The sequence below is a fragment of the Pongo abelii genome, chromosome 2, assembly GCF_028885655.2.
Source record: "Pongo abelii isolate AG06213 chromosome 2, NHGRI_mPonAbe1-v2.0_pri, whole genome shotgun sequence".
Taxonomy (NCBI): domain Eukaryota; kingdom Metazoa; phylum Chordata; class Mammalia; order Primates; family Hominidae; genus Pongo; species Pongo abelii.
Window position 1 is genome coordinate 161,919,043 of NC_085928.1, and position 24,089 is coordinate 161,943,131.

Genomic DNA, 24,089 nt, shown 5'->3' on the forward strand with positions numbered 1-24,089 from the left:
CTGCAAACTCACATTAAGTATGAGTTTAGGTGAAATGGAAAATATTTCAGTTTCTAATCATCTCCTAATTACTCTTTGTTTGTTTGTTTTTGAGATGGAGTCTCACCCTGTGGCCGAGGCTGGAGTGCAGTGGCAGGATCCCGGCTCACTGCAAACTCTGCCTCTCAGGTTCAAGGGATTCTCCTACCTCAGCCTTCTGGGTAGCTGGAATTACAGGGGCCTGCCAACGTGCCTGGCTAATTTTTGTATTTTTTTTAGTAGAGATGGGGTTTCACCATGTTGGCCAGGCTGATCTCGAACTCCTGACCTCAAGTGATCCACCCACCTCGGCCTCCCAAAGTGCTGGGATTACAGGCGTGAGCCACTGTGCCCAGTCTAATTACTCTAAATTTAATGCCTCTTTGGACATAAGGTTAAATAAAAAGCAAAGAGTGTGGTGTAGTGACAGCTTCTAAAGTCCAGAAAGTGGTTCTTGCAACATGTGGAGGTTTGCATAATTACTGTATTGCGCTTGCAATCCATCTCCTTCTTCCCCAATGAGCGAGGGAGGTTGGGAGCAACTGCCACACATAAAAAATGAAGCTACACATTGGCTTCTATTATCTGGCAACCTAAACCCATGATAAATATATTTGTATATATCCTTTTATTTGAAGTTGGCAGTAGTACTTGCTTTGATCAACTTTTTTATGTCTTTTTTCAACCATTGTCCCTACTGTCCTTTAAATATTCTCATTTACTACTCCAACCTGTAAGAAACTTAGCCAGCTAAATGTTCAGTTTTGCAGGATCTGCACCTCTGCACCTGTTTTTTACTCTTGTAGCTGAAGTAGTGAAAGACCATAGTTCATGTGTAAGTAACAGTTTCAGTTTTGCAGTGCTTTATCTATATGTAACAGGCAACTATTCATGAGAAAGGAAGTTTGAGACTTGTAGGTAAAAAACCACTACCCAAATTCCAGGAAAATGCCTGTTTACTGGAGGTTTTTTTTTTTTTCTTCCTTTAGTAAGATGCCTGTAGTCAGACTGGCATTTGGGTCATACTTCAAAGACTTTAAATTAATTAGATTTGTAAAAGCAAGTTTATTCCCATATATCAGCTGGACAGTTTTCTTCTGCATAGAGAAATATTTTCTGTGATCATTGAGCCACACAGGAGATGTTTCCTTATGTAAATGAGCACTACTTAATCAAGTACACGTTTCTTTTCTTTTCTTTTTTTTTTTTTGAAACGGAGTCTCACTGTGTCTCCCAGCCTGGAGTGCAATGGCTGCGATCTCAGCTCACTGCAACCTCCGCCTCCTGAGTTCAAGCGATTCTCCTGCCTCAGTCTCCTGAGTAGGTGGGATTCAGACGCCTGCCACCATGCCAGGCTAACTTTTGTATTTTTAGTAGAGACGGAGTTTCACCATGTTGGCCAGGCTGGTCTTGAACTCCTGACCTCAGGTATTCCGCCCGCTTCGGCCTCCCAAAGTGCTGGGATTACAGGCGTAAGCCACCGCGCCAGGCCAACTATAGGTTTCAATAGCTTAACTTTTCTAAAATTTGCTTACACATATAAACATGCGTATACTTTAATTATATATGTGTACAGGCACCAATTATAGCCTGTTGCTGTGATTTCAAGTGTAAGCTTTATGAATAATTTTCCATGCCCCATAAAATGGATAAAGCATAATGACTGTTATTTCATAACTTCCTCTTTTGGTGCACTATCTTTTTGCAGAGGAAAAAAAATAATGTAACTAGAGAAGAGAGTTGAGCAGAGAACCGAGCTCTTTGAAGTGCTGGTAGTTTGTCTCAACCCGTGAAGCAGCTTAACAAGCAACTATAACTAAGCATAGAGGTAAGAACAATTATTTGCTATTTTTCATTTTATTATTTGGATTGCTATTTATATAGCAACAATTTAAATGCTGACCACATTACAGTGTAGATTAGATAAACCTGATACCTCTTTCAAGTAAGTAACCGACATTTTAAATAAAAAGTTTAATACATTTACAAAGCTTCAACTTCACATACAAGCTTTTAAAAACTTAGAAAAATTTAAAGTCTTCATTGATCTTCAAACTATTTTACCTGCAAAATAAAATGTTATCTTTCTTGTGTATTTGTAATTTTGCACACAATTTAGTGCTGAAGAGGCATTTGGATTATTAACAAATTTGATAACTTTTCTTCTTTCCCAGCTCTAGATTATTTCTAATATTCTCTCACAGATATACTTTTGTTCATTTTGCATATTATTAGTTGAGCACTTTCCAGAAAAAAGCATTCTTACATTTGTTTTTACCCACTGTGAAAATATATTGTATCACTTAAAATATGACATTTCAGTATTATTTTTATATCATCACTTTATGATGGTATTTGTTTAGAAAAATTAATTTGTAGTGTAGATAGCATGACTTAAAATTTTAAATGAAATATGCAAATCTAATTTTTAAAATGTATTGTTTTCTAAATAAGTTTAATTTGTATTTATAATGCTTAAAATATAGTAAGAATGAAAACAAAGTAAGACATTTGGATTGATAATTGGAAATCAAACTAAACTGAAACTGATCTTATTAGTGAAATTCTAAAATAATCTAGATCCTAGAAACTTTTATTCTCATTTGCACTAATCTAGAATAATACCTACACATATTAACTGTATTTAATACAATCATATTCATAATATAGCAATTTTTAAATCTTCCTTTTAAAAGCTGTTGGTTTCTTTATACTTTGGTAAAAACATTAAGGAGTGTTTAATACAGCTTTGAAAAGAAAAATCGGTTTAAGTGAACTACTCTGGCTATATATACAAATGGAGGTTTGAAGAGTTTGCCTCTGAGCATTTTCATAACTGAATCGTTTTGAGAAAGTTTCATACATCACACATTTACCGTGTGAGATTTGGTAAGTGTAAATATCCCAAGATGTATTTGAAGCTTTCTTAGTTTGGTTTGAAAAAATTAGACTGATCTCATGGCTTCCAAAAAAGAAAGTCCACATTATTCCATCAATTAATAGATTTAATTTTTGATAAATTTTGGTAAATGATGCTGTTATTACTGGTTCTAGTATGTTACCTAGTACCTAGTTGGTTTTTTTTGGTTTGTTTGTTTTACCTATTTTCATGTACTACACCAATAGTTGCTGTCTTCTTATTATAGGGAGAAGGAAAGCAGATTGTTAGTGTTACAAACTCAGATGTGAATTGTTGAATCAAATTTGACATACTTAACTCGATGAAAATTTTAAAATTGACGGTTGTGAGAAATCCGTTACAATTGTGTGTCTTCATCTTTATCACACACTAATTAAACACAACTGCTTGTCAGGTCTGGGGGCTCAAGCCTGTAGTCCCAGCTACTTTGGAGGCTGAGTCAAGAGAATGGCTTAAGTCAGAAGATCAAGGCTGCAGTGAGCTGTGATTGCATCACTACACTCCAGCCTAAGTGACAGAGCCAGATTCTGTCTCTAAAAATATAAAAATAAAGAAACCTTAAAAATAAACACAACTACTTCCATCAGAAGTTCAAATGTCCACAATTTTAACTATGAGATATTCTGATATCATGAGCTATTAAGTGTCATATGTAGTATGGTAATATACTAATATATTAATATTATACTAATATACTAATATAATGGCTAACAATCACAAGGAAACATAGCCCAAGAAGATTACAATATAAGTTGGTCATAAGTGTAATTCAGAACAGCAAATGAAGGCTAAAGCAGCAGAGAAGATATTATCTTTCTGGCAAGACAGATTCATTGTTGTTGTTGTTGTCAATAATTAATAAAGTCTGAATGAACATCCTAGTTCTAGATTATGGAAAATAAGTTTTTAAGTTGTTCTCTCTTTGATAAAATTGTCTTTACATAAGAAAAAAATGAGTGCTCATCTGAGTTTCCATGATAATATTAATAGTAAATAAATATTAACAAATATTTAATATTAATTATTTAATATTATTGTTTATTCATCATAAATAAATACAATATATAATTTATTACTGGAAAATTTAATTTTAACTTCTGAGCTGTAGTATATATTTTACTGTGTTTTAGTAGATTATGTTTATGTGACATGATTATCTAAGAAGCTTTCATTGAATCTAATAAAAGTTGAGACTGGATGACTGCTGTATACAGTATTGTAAAATTTGGTCTCTGTCTTAATAAGACATAGTTTGACTGTGTGAAGTGGATGATCTTCTTGGGGGTCTATTAAACTATTGGTTCCGTGGTTGATGCTGCTAATCTCACAGTTAAATGGATGTTCTCCTCCTCCTTCACAAGATGACCTTCCCAAAGTTGCTCATCTATAGAAATAGAAAAGAATGATTTGCTTATAGAGGGCTCTATCCCACTCCAACAAATAAACATATATTATTTTTCAAATAATAATTACATTTAGGAATAACAGTGCTATTTGTTTTTGACATAAATTACTAAACTTCCAAAAGAACATTGAAACATTTAGTTTTTGTTTAGTTGTTTTGTTTCCTCTTCTTTTGGCCATTTTTCCATTTGCAAGAATAAAGAGAAGAAAGTTTGTTGCCTGAAAGAAAGATTACAGTTTGGGTGCAAACTCAGAGACATGACCTGTTATTGAAAAACAAAAATCTTTGTATCCCAGATAATGTGGGTATTTCAGCCATTTAAAAGAAAATTTGTGCCCTCCTGTGTTTGTTGACTTTCTATTTGTTTTTAATAAATGTAAATTCCAAATGATTGCTATATTTGCATATTCACATATAATTAAAATATGCTAAATAAATAAGAAATTTTTATGATTGCAAAAATATGAGCTATGGCAGTACATGAGCTCTGTATGATAAAATATGTATCATTTTCATGACACGTGAAAAGAAAATACCTTTTACAGATACAAAGAATAAGGGTAAGCCATTTTATATTTCTGAATATTTCCATTAAAAAAAAATGAAATGGGATCTAATTTACATATCTGCATTGTAGAAAATAAAACCACTGTTCATTAATTTTTAATCTTTAAAATGTAACTTGTTATTTGAGAATTAGTGTAGTTCTGTTATTTGTCTGACATCATTGATGCTTTTTATCATTTCTTATTAACTAAAATTAGGCACTTAGATTTAATGTTTTTAAAATGCCTTCCAGTTTTATTTTTATCTTTATATACCTTTTCTAAATATAGGTTTTAACTTTTTATTTAATTTTTTTACTTTTAATATTATGGGGGAAAATACCAGATTTGCATATTCAAATCCAAATTTAAATAAAAATGTCATTAGAATCATTCTTTAATATTGGAACCTTGGAAAGCAGATGAAGAATGAAGTTAGTCTATTGGTGTTGCTCCATGAACCAGTATAAAATTTCATACCTCATTATTATTCTACTTTACAGATATTTCATCATGAGCCTTTAGTTTTTTTTTAATATGTAGTGGTTATCACATTCTCAAAATTTTTCTCACCTTGGGAAAAAATAAATTGTAATATGATTTTGAGAAAAATCACCACAGTTGTGATTTTGAAAAAATAAGTAAAATTTTTAAAAGTGTACTTTAATTCAATTTATTTTCTTTTTGCAAAAGAGAAAAATTTTAAGTAGGTTGCTTTTATTCTCGTTCTATGTAGGTGAATATAGCTGAATTGGAGGAGCAGCAAAAACATTTTCTATGCAATTAGGCAGCCTTCTGAATAAAATACAATCATATCTGATGGCAGTGAGTTTTCTTAAATGCTCACCAGAAACTCTTGTTACACTTCACCTACTTTAAAACATCTTATTTAGAAATAATTGGAAGCTCATAAAAGTTGTAAAAATAAAAAAGTATAATGAACCCCTTATATCTTTACCTAGATTTGCTTAAATATTTTATCCCATTTGCTTTATAACGTGCTCTCGTTTTTTTCTTTATATTTTTCTATGATCATAATTTTTTTCTGAACAACTTAAGAGTAAGTCACACATAACAAGCAAGGCCTTTCAGTCTGAATTTTCCAAGAATAGAGATAATCTCTTATATAATGGTTACATCCAATTATCTACTTCATAGATTTACATAGCTACACTACTTTTATCTAATTATTTGTCCATGTTCCAATTTTGCTGTTTATCAAATAATATCTTTTTAAATATTTCCTCTCCAGTAAATCACCCAGTCTGGAGTCAATTATCACACTTAGTTGTCTTGTCTTTTTAAAATGTATTATTCTTAAATGATAACTAAAAATTGTTTATTTTTCTTGTGTAAAGCATGTTTTAAAACATTTATACGTGGTGGCTAAATGTATAATGGATCAATTGAACTAATATATGCATTACTCAAATCCTTTTTGTGGGGAAAACATTTAAAATATAATCTCTTAGCAATATTTAGGAATAGAATACATTGCTATTAATTATAGTCACTATGTTGTACAATAGATCTCTTGAATGTCATCTCTCTTTAGTCTCCTTTTGTCTGGAACATTTCCATATCATTTCTTTGTCTTTTATGAAAATGAAGATTTTAATGATTATGGTGTATTCACTAACTCTTTTTTTTCATTTTAATCAAGTGCTCCTCATTGTTTATTTTTCTGACATTTCCCCATGATTAGATTACGGTTATATACTATCTGCTGGAGTTCCTCATGGGTGATGTTGTTTCCTCTCCTGCTATCATATCTAGAGGCACATGAGGTTCTTATGTCCCACATTGTTAATGTTCATTTTTGTTGCCTAGTCAAGGTGTTGTCTGATTTCTCTATTGCATAATGATGGCTCCTCATCAAAAATTTCCCCTCAGATTTAACATTCATTGATGTTCTTGTCAAATGCAATCTTTACTATAATGGCTGCAGTATGATGGCTTTACAACTTCAGCACTCCCTCCACATTTACATTAGTCTTTCCCATTCTACTGTAAGCAAAAGAACTCCCATCTTCAACATCTATTTAATTATTAATTTATGTATCTGTTTGTTACTGGTATGGATTCATGAATTTCTTTTTTCCATGACTCAACTATTTTGGTGCTTAAATTGTTCACATTTGACCAACAGAGCCCATCCATTCTAGAACAAACCAACCTTCCTTCCCTCCTTCCTTCCTTCCTTCCTTCCTTTCTCCCTCCCTCCCTCCCTTCCTCCCTTTATTCCTTCCTTCCTCCCCTCTCTCCCTCCCTTTGTTCCTCCCTCTCTCTTTCTGGCTTCCCATTCAGGGTGATCACAACACTCCTTTTACATACAATTAGGTTCATTGTTCCCAATTTTAGGGTTTTTCCCTTTACATTTTTATTGATTTAATTTTATTTTTTGAGTCAATTAATTTACTTTAAATCTTTTTTTAACCTCTAGAGATTAAGTGCTGCTTGCCTTAGACATTTCTACTAAACAAACCTGATACACCCTAACTCAAATGTTATTGATACAGTTCAAAAATACCTGCTTGAGTTTGGGGTTGAGCTTTTATCTTTGTATTTCAAATCTCTTCAATCTACATTTAGTCTGAAGTCAAATTATCCTCCTTTGCATTCCAAAACGTGACAATTTCAGAAAAGAAAGTAGATAGCTGTAGTCACACTGGTAGTTCACTTACCTTATGGGTTTATTATTCCAGAGTTTTTAAAAGTTAAATGGGCATGTTATGGAAAAAATAATTCCGTAAAGCAAATAAAGACAAGAGCAATCATAAATCTATATGGTCTATAGGAGCTAAAAAATTTTCGCCCTTTTATATGTGATTCTAGAATATTCCTGCCCCCAATACTTCCCCATATTTTACTCCAGTATTCATAACTGAAAATAAACCCTAAAATTCATAATAAGAAGAGAAATTTGTGGTTGGTGTTGAAAGATTCATTTTCAAGTTCCATTTTATCACTTACTGACTGTGGATCTTGTATAAGTTACATCTCCTGTTTTTCCAGACATCCACCCTTATAACCCTAAATAAAAAACAAATTCATACCTCCTCAACTTTCTACCAATTTCTGGGCTCATACTCCACACAGATTATTAAAGCTATACACTCAGATGTTAAGAGGCATCTCAAATTCAACATGCCCCACATAAAACCCCTCATTTCCTCCCACTCTGTCTGCTCCATCACCAGTCTTCTTTGTTTACTAAATAGTACCAACTTACCCCCATTATCCAGGCCAACAGTATCCTTAATTTCATTCTTTGTTTCTCTCACCTACACTCCATCTATCAGCATGCCTGTCTCTTCTGTTCCCAAAATATATTCCAATGCTGACCAGAATCACCTGTTTCACATCTTGAGCAAAGTGTAAGACACTGTCATCTCTGTTCTGGACGTCTCTGTTTTTGTCTTAGCCTATTAAGAAACTCTCTTTTTCTATTCTTGCATCCCTACCAATATGATCATTTAAAATATCCATCAAATCATGTGACCTCCTGCTCAAAATTCTTCAATTGCTTCTTATTTTAATTAGGATAAAATCCAGATTCCTCACTAGAGCTTATATGTCTTTGTGTTTTCTCTCATATCCTTTCATCTCTTCATTCATGATATTCTGGCTCTACTCCTTATTTTCCCCCCCAGAGTATTCTGAGCTCATTCCTGACTCAGGGACTTTCCATATGCCCTTCTCTTTTCCTGGCATGCCCACACACCTTAGTGTGACACAATCTCTTCTTTATTCAGGTCTCTTCTCAAACATATCTCCTAATAGATGCTTCCCGTGGTCCACTACATATTTAGTTGTAGTATTCCCAAACCCATCACTCTGTCATTTTACCCAATTTTAATTTTACTGATAGCACATAAAATGTTACACAACATGTTGATTTTTATTTCTTTATCCAATTATTTATTATCTGTTCCTTTCACTAGAATGTAAGTTCCATGAGGGCAGAAACTTGGCCTTTGTTGTTCATGCTACCTTTACATTTTCTAGTAAAATAAATGGAGCATAGTAGGCGCTCAATAAATAAACAATGATTAAGTAAAAGGCCTCGACATTTCTGATAAGCATAATAGAAATAACTATCTTCCAACACTGTCTTCAAGGGGCCAGTACTCTAAACTGCCATGCAAATGTCAGGTGTAGTTTATTTTGTCTGTGTTGAGTCAAACGAACTGAGACCAAAAAGTGGTCCTTGGAGACAACAAATAGACAGAGAAGTTCTCTTTTTTTCTGTGCTGGAAATTTTCCACTGAGCTAAAAAGAGATAAGTTCATAGTGACTGCCACTAACTTTTTAGAATCCTGGGGTGCAACACCTCTGCATTTCTTGCCCCATTGCCTCTGCCCTTGTCCTGCCTTGCCCTAGCCCCCAAGAAAAGCATGCACCCACTCTTCCTTGACAGTTAGGGTTCATTGTTTTCCTCAACCACATGGAAGAGTAATCTCCTTCCAGAATCCTTTCCTGATTAGCCATCTGCCTATGCTGGCCTCACTTCTATGTTTATTTTCAATATTGTTTTGTAATTACTTCCTTGTTCTATTTTTGATCTTGAAATGGATTATAAAACTACTCTAGGAAAATTCTTTTTCTTGTACATCCAAAATATCAAGTTTAGTTATATGTATTAACATATAACTAAGTTTTTGAGATTATAAGGCCCTAATAATAATAAAACCAATGATAATGATGATAATTGCAATGTTAGTAACAATAATAGCTCTGCTATTTCATGTTAAACTTTTTTTGTAACATCATATGTCAGGTGCTTCACATGATTAACGAATTTAATGCCCTCATCAGTCCTATGAAATAAGTACTATTATTTCCACTTTACAGATTTAAGGAAAAATATAGAAGTTCGGAGAGGTAGGTAGCTTAATAAAGGTCACACAATTGATCTTGGTGTGTCTATCTCTAAACTGGATCTGCATCATATTTATATATGGCCTACACCACTTAATTTTTGAGAAGCAAAGTAGGTAAATCTGTGGTTTAGATACAGTTAAGAATTTATGGATTATTATGATGCAGTCCTAAGCCAGAAATCTTACAATTTGGTGGAGTAAATATTAAAAGAAATAGATTTTAAGACACAGCATAAAAAATAGAAGGTGCCACATGAAAGATCAAAATAATTTAGAACTGTATTTCCAGGTGCATTGATGGTTACAAGGCTCCCTGGAGGTAGCTGGTTTAAAGATGAACTATTGAAATTGTTTCACTAGGTGGAGAAAAGTTGTGATAATAAATTTTCAGAAGAGTCCAGAAAATTTTCAAAGAAATAAAAATATTCTAATATTACATTAATTTAATATTGAGCCTTAACTTAAAATATTGAGCCTTTTTAATATTGAGCACTATCTCCTATAGTGCTACCACAGGAGATATTTGGTAGCTCTGACTTTATGGTTCTTCTCAGGAAGTGGGTTATGTGATGAGAGGATTTTTAACTCTTGCAAGAAGCTCTGTTTTCATTTTAAAGTGAGTTTATTCATGAAGTCACATATCAAGCACTATACTTTGGGCACTATTTTAGGTGCTGGGGAAATAGTTACGGACAAGATCAAGTTTCTACCCTCAAGCAGCCTTCAGTCTAATGGGGAAAGAATTGAGTAAACTAGTAAAGAATTAAAATTTTAAAGGACTTTTAGATAGTGATAGTGACCAGAAGAAAATCCAGCAGAGTAAAAGGATAAAGAGAAGATGGGAAAATCATCTTTACATAGGTGGTCTCCTGAGATGGCCTATTTGAAAAGGTAGCATTTAAGCTAAGACCTGAACAATGAGAAGATTGAGAGCACCATGCAGAGGACTCCGGAAAGAGTAGTTCAAGAAGAGTGATTGACCAGCGCAAGGGCCAGAATGAGCTTGGCATATCTGAGAAGTAGAAAAGAGCCTGGGTCTCAAAGATGGTGGGAGATGAAGCTCAGGAGCTGGAGTTGAGAAAGGGCCAAGTCACATAGACTGCAGACCAGGGAATGGAGTTGCACATATGAGCAAACATTTGCAAGGACATTCACATGTGTTAACTGGGGATGGGAATGCAATGAGTGAACCATTATCTCTGGCTAACACAGGCTTGGAAAAACTGTTGTTTGAAGAGAAACAGGAATTACTACATAGGTAAAAGTTTCATAGGAGATAAATTATTACATTTAGGTGAATTTCAGATAAGCCAAGTTTACCTGGATAAAAGTGAAAGGGGCTCAAGTATTATTTAAATTTGCAAACTCAATGTTTTCAGCAAAAATTGCCATGGAATAGTTGACTCTAATCTTGGCCATTTGAAGATATGTACACTGATTTCTGATAATGGTGTCATCATGCAACCTAGTTTCTGCATAGATGAAGCAGAAAAGACTACAAAAACAACTATATTTTTGCCTCCAGAGACCGCAGATGTTCCCTTGTTTATTGTTCCCAAATCCCAGTAGCTATTGGGATTAGGGATAGCAATCCCTGGCAACATCAACCTGCTCCTCTTAAAAGTAGACGTAAATTACTCTGCCATTTTCCATAGTAATTATATTCCCTATGATTTATTTTTATTATCCTAAGAGATCTAAATGACTCATATCACTACATTTTAAATCTCTGTTAGTTGGACACTTCTTCCTTTAAGGGGTAGGAGGTTGAGGGCTGTGATTTGGAGAAAGAATATAGAATAGCTTACTGAAAAGACTCTTTTTAAATTGAGTAAACAGGCTCAATATTTATTTGTTAGGAATAATGAGAAAAAATGGCCTTCCCTCACACTTAAGAAGTTAATAACAACAAGTATAGATTATTCTATTTCTGGTTCAGGTTAAAAGCCACCCATTAAAAACATTACCTGGCCTTGGACTGAGTGTGTACTAGAAGGATGACAATCATGTTGTCCCCAAGGCAGTTGGATGTGTTGTTGCAGGAGCCAGAAGCTTACTTTTGAGTGCTCCTGGCAACCTCCAAATAGAAAACCATTGTGCTACTGGTATTACAGGATGTGGAGGATTATAGATGACTTATGCGCTATTTAAGCAATGTATTCTATCTTATCATGTATATATGTGGGTATGATGACCACCATATTATCAGATTATTGCAGAATGTGAGGTAGTGTGTGGTTTTTAAGTGCGTGTGTGTGACAGAATAAATGCATGAATATCTGCAATAAGTATTAGAGAGCACTCCTGAAATATAAGCCACTTCCTGACCTGGGCATATTAACCAAGAAGCAAACCTATTAAAAGTATGAGAGCATTCGATTTTCTACAATAATAGTACACATTTGTTGACATGAACTAGATTCAGGAAGGGAATACAGAAAGAGCAGGTGGACATTGAGCCTATTTAATTAACTTGGGGCTGATGATCACCCTTCAGAAGAGGATGCTAAGGATGCCTTCTCCAGAGCCAAGAGGCCTCTCCTTGTGCCTTTACTTGGCTTTCCTCCTCTCACTGGTGACCCATCATGTTAGGAAAAAAAAATCTCTCTCAAAAGTGTAAATGTTATTCTTTCTGTGGGTGATGTCATCATTTTAGTGGCCCAAGCATTTGTTACTAAAATAGTACTTAGCAACACATAATCATTATTTTCTCCTCTTAAAATTCTGAGTGTGTTTGTTCTGATGAAGTCAGGAGACACATTTCTCAGGGAGGTAGGAGTAAGAGCTTAAAAACACGAAGTAATGCCTGGAATAATCTCTTGACTTGTGTTCCTTAAATAAGCAAGAAGACAACTAAATTTTCCTTCCTGTGGCGACAGCTCCGGCAGAGTAAAAAAAAAATTTTGAAATATAGTGCTAAAGGAAGTGGTTTTCATGCAACTGTGCATCTTATACTCTTCGTTAATGTGGTAGATACCGTTTGCTTGGCTTCATTTGACTTGTCTTTCTCATGTTTTTGCTTGTAAAGTGGGTGAGAAAACTTCGACCAAAGAAACCTGTGCACTGACCAATCAATAGTGATGTTTCTAAAGTTCCTGTTAATCATTTCAGGAAACATCTTGGGCTCCTTTTTAATTACATCCTACCTAATATAAAAACTGTAAAGGTATCTCTGTATAGCTATACCATCTTGTAGAAAATAGCTATATATTTCTTAAAATTTGTAATTTGATTTGAATCCTCATATTTTGAAGAGACTTGAAGCTTAACAAGAGCTTATTTTTTAAAAAACATATTCTGTATTTTAAAATATCTAATTACTATTTTAAATAATAAAAATAGCTGTAATTTATCAAAGGCCTGATCAATGTTAGGATAATTCTCATGAAGTTATTCATTATCATAATTCCACAAGGTAGACATTTTAAGTTTGCAGGAACCTGAGACTAGGAAAAAATTGTCCAAAATCTTATGCCTAATAACAGATTCTAAAGCCTGTCTTTATGTCTAATAGCCAAGGCCATGGGAAATTACACTTAATCTTTTCCTGCCCTGATTCTTCTAAAAAGTGTGTGGGTCATGTGCAGGCCATTGCACCAAGTTGGTTGGCAGGGGGAGGTGGGTATGCCCTGTTGCCAAGAGCAGCCAACAACAAAGGCAGCAGGGCAAGGTTGCAGCAAAGACCAAGGTTGCAACATCAATAACTACTGCCAGTGGAAACTAGCCCATGTGTCATAATTGGTATGTGTATATCTGTTGCCAATAACCCCAAAGTAGATAGTGTTTTCCTTTTAGTCACTGAGTAATCTAGTCATAAACAAAATAGATTTACTTCATTGGCTGCTTCTTTCATCATGGTAAGGAAAATGCCCAAAGTTATGCCACATATCATCTAAGCATACCTTCTTTCTAACAATTAATTTTGGCTGCTTTCTATGAATCTGATATTGGTGCCAAACATTCCCTTTCCCACAAGTTCAAGAGTAATCAAGCAAAGTTGACACCTTCTAGTGCCCACGTGGGCTTCTTGGTATTTAGGGACCTTGGCAAATTATTTACAGCTTCTTTCAGACTAGCCTTCCAGAGCTTTGTAAGAATAAACAAACTTCAAAGGTCTCCGAAGGGGAAAAACTGTCCTGGCTAAGTCTATAATTTAGGCTATCTTTAGAGAGTAAAACTCCTTAAAGAGAGAAGTCCAAGAAACCAGCTTCTTTTATACAATTAACTTTTTCTTTACTTAATTGTAAAGACTAAATGGCAAGTAGGAAAGTGCTTTTGCAGGAGCGTGGGAGTCTTAAAGCTGTAGAAGGAAGATACACTGTGCATGGGAGTAAGTATGTGGGTGGGAGTTATAGATTACTGCTCTTTTGCTAGTCTAGAATAACTACGCATAAACATCTTTCTAGTAGTAACTTGAATAGAATCGTTAAACCTCTATTAAAGGCACTTGATACATCATTCAAAATAAGCACAGGTTACCTTATATCCGGAAACAGAAAAAAATCATTTTACATCCAGCCAAAAAAGATTTTAAAAGAGCCTTTGATTTTTGACAAAACAAATGATAATAAAATTAAATTTTCATTTTATTTTCAAGTATTAATTCAAAAGCTGACATGCTATACTTCTTGAAATTATCAAAGATAAGCTGGCTAGCTTTGTCTGTAGATATCATACCCTAAAAAGATTAAGCCCAGGAAGTGAATGACAGTAACACCAAAGACAGCAACAGCAAGAGCATAGTACTAATGATCAGTCACAGATTTCTTCCGACCTTGCCTTTAGAGGCTATGTGGTGGACACCTTGCCACTTAACACAAATAGTCACTATTTCATGCAACTAGTAATAGAATTCTGTCCTTATAAATGAAGAAGAATTCAGACAATGTGCACATGTAGTACAAGTACTGTGAAGACTTTCAACTATAATGTGAGACATTTGAATTCAATAAAAAAGGGAGAGAGCAATAAAATAATTATAATTTGTTTATCTGTTGAGTTTAGATTCACCAGTTACACACTCTCATTTTTCTCATTCACTAAATTTTGCACATTTATATTATTTACTTAGTTGATCATAATTATTTACCATTTCATATTCATTGTTCTTGTTATACTGCATATTTCAAGAGGCTTCAGGTCTAGTTTTTCTTACCATGTAGCCTCAGACTCTAGGAAAGACTGGAATTATGGCAGGTGCTCAGTGACTATTTGTAGACTGGATAGGAAAGTTGATAGCAATAAGGTTTAGAATGAAAATGCAGCAGTAACTGGTGAGCTGGTGACCTATGGCCAGAAAAGTTTGAAAAAGGAAAAGAATGCTCCACATTGTCTAAAAACACATTCATTACTGGGAGGGCTCGATGGAACCAGGCCCTGTCAGCAGTTACTCATTGCTAAGCCCATTGCAGAAACATGGGCATTCAGATCCATCCAGGTGGGACCAGGAGGGTCAACTGGACTGATGGCACATTCACAAAGGCCATAAACTAAGATGTCTAGCATTATCTTGAAATGAGTTTCAAATGAGGTATGTTCTGCTAACTTGTTTGTGTTTATAATTTAACTATGTTAATTTATTGAACAAATTTATAAAATATATTAAATGTACAGAATAGCTTTTGTTGAATACACATAATTACATGTATGAGTATGTAACTGGTGAAAATATGTGTATCTTCAAAAGGAAGTGGACAAGGACACACTTTATCTCTCAGAGGCTCTGAGGTCACTCTCAAGGGGGTGCTTATAATCACAATTTCTTAGCAAGAGACAGGGTATAGAATTTTAAACAAACAGCAACCTAAGCATTTTAGAATATGTAGGATTCTCCTTTGTGTGATCTTAACTATTTGTCTTATCTGTTTTTAATCCTATGGACCACTAATGCTTACCTGGCATAAAGTGAAACATATTTGGGTTGCCTAAGAAGCACCACTTCCAACCCCGTGCATGACAAAATGTACCACCTTGCACCACCAGTTTAGCTATCCACAGCTAGTCCTAACTCCCTCATTTCTAGACACATATGGGCACCGGCCTACCCAAATCTAATTCTATTTGAGACCGAGTTTCCTGCAGATAATTCTGTTTCTATTGAGCCAAATAAACTTTACTTGCCAAAGGAAAAAATGGAACAGGTCAATGGATTGCTACCTATTCTGGTTAATTTCCATTTCCTAAACTCTAGCTTCTTGCAGAGTTTAGGCAAGAAGCTGGCAACCTTGGCTGTGCTTTGAAATCATCTAAGGGGTTTAAAAAAGATACAGATGCTTGGATGCCACTCCCAGAAATTTTGATTTAATTTGTCTGGGTTGCAGCCCGCCTATCCAAAATGTAGTCAGGGTTAAGAACCACCGCCCTAGTTTCAGTCTCCTCATTATGAGCATGGGGTCATAATTACCTCACATACCTCTTGTGATAAGTTCAAGGAGATAATGTGTGACCTTAGAGTCCCTAACACTTTCATTCCTCCTTTGCTTCATGAAAGACAAATAAAAAGGAAGGACGTGGGGTTGGCAAGTCTGGGAAGGTGAGGAGGAGGGATCCTTCTGCAGAGTTCTTCCAATGAGCAGTTCATTAGGGTTAACAAGCCATCTTTTGTTAAAGCAAACGCTATTGAAGGATTAAGCCTCATTCTCGCCTTAGTGTGAATGACTTTAATCAGATAATCTCCTATCACCTAGTTGAGGATTTGTTACTGAAAGCCTAGGGGAGGCAAGGAGAGAGAGTTGCAAGGCCAGTTTGGGATTCACTGAGGCAAGCCAATGAAGCCTCAGCCTCTAGGAAATAAACCTGACACATAGTAAGCTTTCCATAATGACAGCATGAAAAATCTGAACAACAAACTTTCTCCTCACGTTGCTAGGACAATATTTGTTAAAAGTGTTTTTCTGATCAAGCCTCTTGTCTGTCCAATAGCCTTTCATGACTTTTTTTCTGACTTTCTTTCTGCCATGACGCTCTTAACAAGTGTCGGATAATTTTACCATTTGCCAGCTGCTTGGGAGTCCCCGTGAGGAGCAAGGCCTTGCCCAGTCCTATCCTCCTTGCCATCTGCTTGGCACATGGTAAGCACGCAGGGTTTGTTGAATTTAACTGAATGGTTTCATTTGCTACACTCTTTTCCAACTGTGTTTTTCCCCCATGTCTGTCCCCAACCGCTAGACTATGAACACCTTGCAAAAGACTTAATAACTTCTTTATCCCCAGTGCCAAGCACAGCCCTTGGCACATAGTCAGCAGTCAATGACTATGTGTTAAATGTATTAAGGAACAGTAGCCAGTGCACTGATGCCTAAGTTAAGATATTAAAATTAATTTATGACTGTACTGCTCAGTTCCCACTCTTTTGGACAAGGCAAAGAGGAAAGAAGAGAAAAAGAAACAGATATATGAAACTCCCACCATTTATTAATGGGACAAATGTTGTTCTTATTCAAAGGTCTCTTTAGAACATCTTTGGAGACATGATTTGAAGGTAATTTCAGGAAACTCAGATAGGTAAGAAGGAATAAGAGGAGCTAACAAAAGATCCACGGAGAGAACTCACACAATGGAATGCAAAGAGAGGGATGTGGAATATCATAGAAACCAAAGGCAAGGAACTTCAAGAATACAATGAGTAAGTAGATAGATACAGCCAACATTTAGGAACATCGACCCTGCTATTGGCATTGTCAAAGACTGGTTTACCTTTAGAAATAAATAAGACAATGGCCATATTTTTTCATATTTGTTTTCTATATGGAACAGTGTTACTACATAGAAATGTTTGGGTTACAGTACATAAAACAGTTTCACTACAACATTTATATTAAAAGCCCTATTAGACATTATTTTTAAAAGATTGCAAGGGAATTCTGGGCTAAATGACAACACAGAATTTTATGAAATGGTAGAAAGTGTTTTACAATATTACATGTAATTACATATTATAAGCACAAATAGATAATATGTCAATTTTGATCTTCTGGCTGTATTCTATATTTATTTTTATATCCGTTTAATTTACTGAAAGACCACGATTGCATATTCACTTGTCTTTAATAACAGTCCATAGTAGAAGGTACGCATACATCCCAGGTAGAGTGTTTATAAATATATTACACATTAGACAGATGAATTCAGGAGCTTGGGGTACTGGCTGTGAAACACTGTGGGGCAGGAGGTTTGTCCTCTTGTTAGCTGCAAGGCTTTGCTCAAGGGCCAACTCTCCAGCTTCCATTACCTCATGAAAAATGAAGATTATATATAAATGACATGAGGGGGGTGGCCTTTGTTTTATAAGACTGTCTTAAAAGATTAAATTTAGAAAAGAAATTGCATATATAGTACAATATTAACTATGCTTTTAAAAATGCGTTGGAAAAGCCTAGAAGGAAATAAACTGTAATACAAACAGTTCCCTATCTCTGGGAACTGGAAACACTGCTGATATAAAAATATTCTACCTTCACTAATTTGGAATTTTCTATATTGTATTGACTCCAAATAATAAATAAGTCACACACAAACAGGCATACCACATCTCCCTTCCCTCAAGGTATCTTATCTCGAGGATCATGAGTCTTATGGCTTCTCTTCAACTCTGCGACGTAAGGTTCTAAGGTTTGTTGTACCCCATTGCTGAGGGTCTTCAACCTGAAAATCACATTCTGCTGCTGGGTCCCCAGCCATTTGTTGTCTGTTGCCCTCCTAGACAGAGCCCATTTTTGGTTTGCTCTCATTCTCAGCAGTGGTGCACTTCATGCACTCTCTTCTGAGATTAGACTATCAGCCTTTACACAGCAGTCAAGAGTTATCTATTTATCTTTGTGAAAACAAAATTTAGATAATGTTCCATCACCCCACCCCACCCCTGCCTCTAACATAATCAAACACTTCAATGGTTCCCAGAGAGGAAAAGTATCATGGTTGTAGCTTTGCATTTTGAGTGTGATTAATTTGATGGAGATTCATTTTTTCCCTTTCTTGACTGTGAGCTCCTTGAGGATAGGTAGTTTTTGTTCACCGTTGGCTCTCTAGCCCTACCATGAACTCAGGCCTTAGGGCTCTTGCCATGCAGTCCCCACTGCTTTGAACGCTCTTTCCCCAGTTATTCCTCACTTCACCAAGAACCTTGCCTGCAAAACACCAGCTCAGTCCTCCATCCTGTTTCACACAACCTCCTCTCCCAAATCCCCCTAACCTGCTTTATTTTATTTCATAGCGCTTATCTCCATCTGCAATTACCTCATATGTTTATCTTTCATTTTTTATTTTTGACTTATTTTTTGTTGCTTGTCTCCCCCTAGTAGAATGCAATCCCTTTGAGGGAAGTGATTTATCTGTGCTGTTCATTTCTGTAACCACAGTACCTAGTACAGGAGTTAGCCATGGCTGATGCTCAATAAATGTTTGTGAAATGAATAGAGTCATTGTGTGAAAAGTGTTTTCTGTATGGAAAGAAGAAAGGAAGGATGAAAAAATAGAAAGAATAAAAGAAGGAAAAAATGAAAGAAGGAAGAAACAGAGGAAGGAAGAACTATACTCTTGGAAATCTAATGTAGCACCTCCTCACATTAAACTGGAGGAACTGTTAGTCCTATTTTAGAGCTTCTTCTTGTCCTTATTGTCTTTAAGAGAAAAAAAAAAAGGCAATGAAAATGAATGGCCTGAGAGAGTCAGAAGACACTGATGTCAGTTCTGCTCTGCCATGGTGCCAAGTTCCTTATATAATGCACTCCTCTGGTTTAACAAGGGAACAAGGCCAGATGCTCTCTAACATTCCATTCAATGCTAAAATTCTATGATTTTGAACTTTTAATTTCAAAATGTATTTGCTTACTGTCTCTCTATTGCCAGATCCTAAAATAATGATATTGAAGATATAGATTCAACTTTTAGGTAAAATAACTTAATTGAGAAATGCATAATATTTAACTGCTTTAAATTTTATAAACATTTAGTAGCAAATATATTGATTTTATATATTTTCACATTCATGTGCAATATACATGTTATACATACAATATATTGTATTATATATCAAATATATACATAGCATCTATCAGAATACATATTTTTATTTTTAAATAATGAGCACAAAGAAATTGTGTTGTGTACGAAATATACAAAGGTCCTTGAAGATAAACTAAATTTGTGTAATTCTTTCTCTCAAATATATGTATTCAAATATCTGAACAAGTTTGAATTCTACAAAAGAAGGCTACAAAAGGTCTCACCTCTCTCCTCAACCCTGTTGTGAAGTTTAATGTGATACATTTAATGCATCTACTTAAACTTGATTCTCCATACAAGAATGTTTGCAACTTTTGATTGCCTTTTAGAGTCATCTTCTCTTGACCATCTATATTTAAATATTGATTAGGAAGCACAGGACATGAGACTAGGTTCTGGTTTTGACACCATCTTTCAATCAATTATTTTTATCCTGGTATAATAAAAACAGCATTTTAAAAGAGTATACCTCCTTGAGATATTTTTATTTAGGTGATTTGTTTGTGTGAGTGTGTGTGTGTGTGTGTGTGTGTGTGTGTCAGGAAAGACAAGTTATATTGCAGAGGCAGTGAGAGCTTATTGAGCTATGAATGAGGTATGCAGAAGAAGTAAGTCACAATTCACACAGGCACTCACACACTTACATAGGTACCTTAAATATCGCCATTGGACTGAAAAAGATAAATGCTGCCATTATCTTTATCTTTATTATTGGTAAACAAGGAGCTGACATTATCTATAAAAACCATATTCCTTAACTGTATTTTTATTGAGATTCATTGGTATAATTAAAACTTGAATGGACTGAAATATTTCAGGAACCTGCAGTGAACACTCTTTCCTTTAATTGAAAATGTAGTTTATTTCACCTGAAATTGTTTTCTATAATTTCCCTCTCCACCCATAAATGACCTTCTTTTTATACTCATGGATATACTCACTTACGAACCTGTAGACTATACACTTCACAGAAATAGGAGAAACCATAATGTTCTCCTGGCACTGAGGGAATATCAATGGTATTCTAAATGAGGAACTATTAACTTATTACAATAATGATTTTTTAGTAATTTCCATAGTTTGAAATGTGGTTAGGATGCTACTGGCAGTTGAAAGCTGACAACATGATTGAATAGTTTTAACATATGATCTGGTGTTTGTTACAGTGCTTTAAAATTTTAAATATTATCATTCATGTTATAATGCTATCAATGATAGTAAATTAGGCCAAATCAGTGGTAATGTAGTGTTATATCACAATATATTTGGACTCGAGTTATAGATTGACCATTGCTTTATGAGTTTTCTTAGCCATCCTTTTTTTCTGTATCTAATGTAAAATAACATTTTTTCTCTTCTTTTTTATTTACCAGGATGGTTACTCTACTGTTTCTAACATTAAAGGATCATCCTTGTATTGCTTTGTATTCTGTCATGGAGTAAAAAACATGTCTCATCTCAGTTTCAATTTCTCTTTTGCTCCCAGAAGTTCCCCCCTCCTCCAGTGTTGAAGTAGAAACATAATTTCCCCTTTTGCACCATAAGCAGGTTCAAAAGTCCTGTATTTCACCATGTTGCTCCAAACAGCAAATTTTCTAACCCACACGAAAAAAGAACACCACAGTTCTAACTTGGAATTCTACAAGGGTTTGAGAACAATTGAAAATAAATTTCTACCACTAGGATTAGTCCCTAGTGGTTCGCAGGCATTCTAAGCAGAGGGGGCATGGAAGCTAGCTAGGGCACCAACCTGCTAGCAGATGCAAAGTTTGCTCTACTAAGAAGTTAGGCCTTTAATATCACAGACAATGGGAGGCAAAATGAAGAAATAAAAAGGCAAGTAGCAAGCAATTCAGTAGGCTAAGCCAGGGATTTGAGAGTCTCCCAAGGCTCCTCCCTTCCTCATTCCCTGCATGAGTCATTTTTCCAGTCTGTCTACACCCATTCACCCCTCCATCCCACACTCTCATTCACCTTCCAAGCTGCCGTCACAGGAACTTTCTGCAATACAAGTCCAGACTCCATCTCTGGCCCTTGCTGCCTAAACTTTCCTAGTTCATTAGTTTTGACAGTGAAGTTGAGACTCGTTAGATCAACACAGATCTACTTTTAGCGTCATCTCCTGCCACTCTCCTGTACTACCCTCCCCTTGCTTCTCACAGAAAGGCTGAGAAGGCTGGCAGGCCCCTTGTATATACCCTGCTCCTTTCGTTTTCTTTGAGACAGGGTCTTTTAATGTCACCCAGGCTGGTCTCAAACTCCTGGCCTCAAGCCTCCCTCCATGGTCTCCCAAAGTGCTGGGATTACAGGTGTGAGCCATGCCATCCAGCCTGCCCTGCTTTTTTCTCTTCTCCACCTGGACTCTACTCCCTTTTGATCTTGCCAACTTCTACACACCTTTCAAGGCACCAGTTAAATGTAAATCCTCCAGGAACCCTTCCTTCGCCATCCTCAGAGCCCTCACTGGATTGCTTCCCACATATAGCACTTATCCCTTATGCAGAATTAATCGGTTTGTCTCTCACCTAGTAGAGGTGTTATCCTTGAGTGTAGGGACTGTCTTATCCATTGTTGCATCACTGGCATAGTAGGCACTAAATGTAGTTGCTGAATGCTTAATAAGAGGAATGGAAGTCTTCGTAGCTTGGGGTAGATACTAATGGGCAGATAGAAAGTTCCCATCCCTGTTCTCTGAGAAAGTGTCAGTGTTCTTTTAGTTTCCTTAAACTGTGTGGGTACTTGAGTCCTTTTAAACGATTAACGCTGGGAAGAGGCACCATTTAATTAATTAATTTGTTCTGGAAGGGATCAGTGTACAATTTTAACTCAGTGCTTTGTGGATCTAGCTAAAGGTCAAGAACTCAAGTCGGCTATTAGTGCCTCTGGAAGATATTTCTGCACTTTAGCACCTTTCTGATGTTTTTCCTTCACCTTGAGCTGGCCTCACTCTCTTCAACAAAACCGAACCTGCAGGAAGAATGTTGTACCATATCCAGCATTATTGTCCCAACAAACACGGGACAAACGTTTTTCATTAGAATCATCCTTGAACAAGTTATCCGAATTCCTTACATTCAAAGGAAATCCTGCCCCCAGTCTCCAAAACTTCATCACATCACAGACGTTCAGGATTCTTTCCATTCAAAGCGAAGCCAAGTTACGTCTTATAGCACCCAGTGAATTATGATATGGGGCTGCGGTTTATTTGCTCTGGTGACAATATGGCTTACTTGCCGTGGAATATCCCGGTATTTCAGAAAGTAACATATTATTTTTAAAGAGGGAGCTTTACTTTCTCTAAATCACATGGTGCAAAGTTGGGAATACAGTGGCTTGTAAATTACAAATATTATTTACAAACTAGAAGGAAAGCTGACATGTGAGTGTTTGTGCTTGTGTGACAGTTTCACTAAGGAATTCCAAAACTGTGGATAGCCTGTTACTTGAGAAAAATATACGGTGGCAGTCTTGCAGATGTTTTTCCCGCCTGTTAGCCCTCCAGGTTCAAAAACTGTTTGGTGCATTTTAAGGCGACAGTCTCACCAGATCGCAGGATTCTAGTCTAATCGGCTTCTAACCTTCAATCTAACCTTGCCGGCTTCCTTGCAAAGCCCGGTGCAAGGGCCTCTTTCAAAACGAACCCACTGGTGTGCCCAGCAGTCGGTAGAAGTAAGTAGCGGGAGGGCGTCCGGTCTGCACGCCCGCCGCGAGGTTACAATGTTGAACGCATGAGATGGAAGATACCAACGGGAGGCCGAGGGGATCCACGGCGCCCGCGCGGGCTCCGGCTTCCTCCTGCTCTCGGCGCCGCGGGGCGACCGCCCATGACCCGCCCTTGCGGGCTCTGTCCGGTTGACAGGCGACCCTGGGGCCCGGTGAAGCGCGGGAGGGCGCCGGCGGAAAGTTGAAGAGCGTTTTTCTCGCCGCCGCGTGCCTTAGGAGCTCGACGAGTCCGCCCTGGGCTTCCTGGTGGGGCTGGGCGGGCGGGGGAGGGGCCGCGCAGCAGCAGCGGAAGCCAGACCTCGGCGATAAGAGGCTGCACAGCGACATGCAACAGTCTTTTCACTGCAGCTGAATGAGTTGTGGCGTCCACAATGCTCCCATGACAAGGAGCTGACAAGTTCCATTTTCCGTCGCGGGCATCTTGGAATCATGACTCCCACAATGCCTTGGGCACTCGGTCGACAGTGGGGCCGCTTCTGAAAAAAAAATGTGAGAGGTAAGTTTCCATTTTCACAGTTTCCCGGTGCTGGTCCGCCGCGCTTCATTGTTCGGACTCCGGCGGGTCTGCCCGTGGCTGAAGGAGGAAGTGCGAG

General features: G+C 36.5%; 1 protein-coding gene across 30 annotated transcripts in view; it reads left to right on the plus strand.

Moving 5' to 3' along the window:
- Positions 1–1,726: 1,726 nt before the first annotated feature.
- Positions 1,727–24,089, plus strand: part of MBNL1 (muscleblind like splicing regulator 1) — a 218,437-nt gene continuing 196,074 nt past the window's right edge. For 28 of the 30 annotated variants that reach the window (XR_008523969.2, XR_010139266.1, XM_009239422.4 and 25 more), the window contains exon 1: positions 19,057–23,992. The gene's annotated coding sequence lies outside the window, so the exon portion shown is untranslated. Of the gene's footprint in view, positions 1,847–19,056; positions 23,993–24,089 lie in introns of those variants that run through there. The other 2 variants (XM_054552851.2, XM_054552855.2) reach the window with 1 other exon arrangement.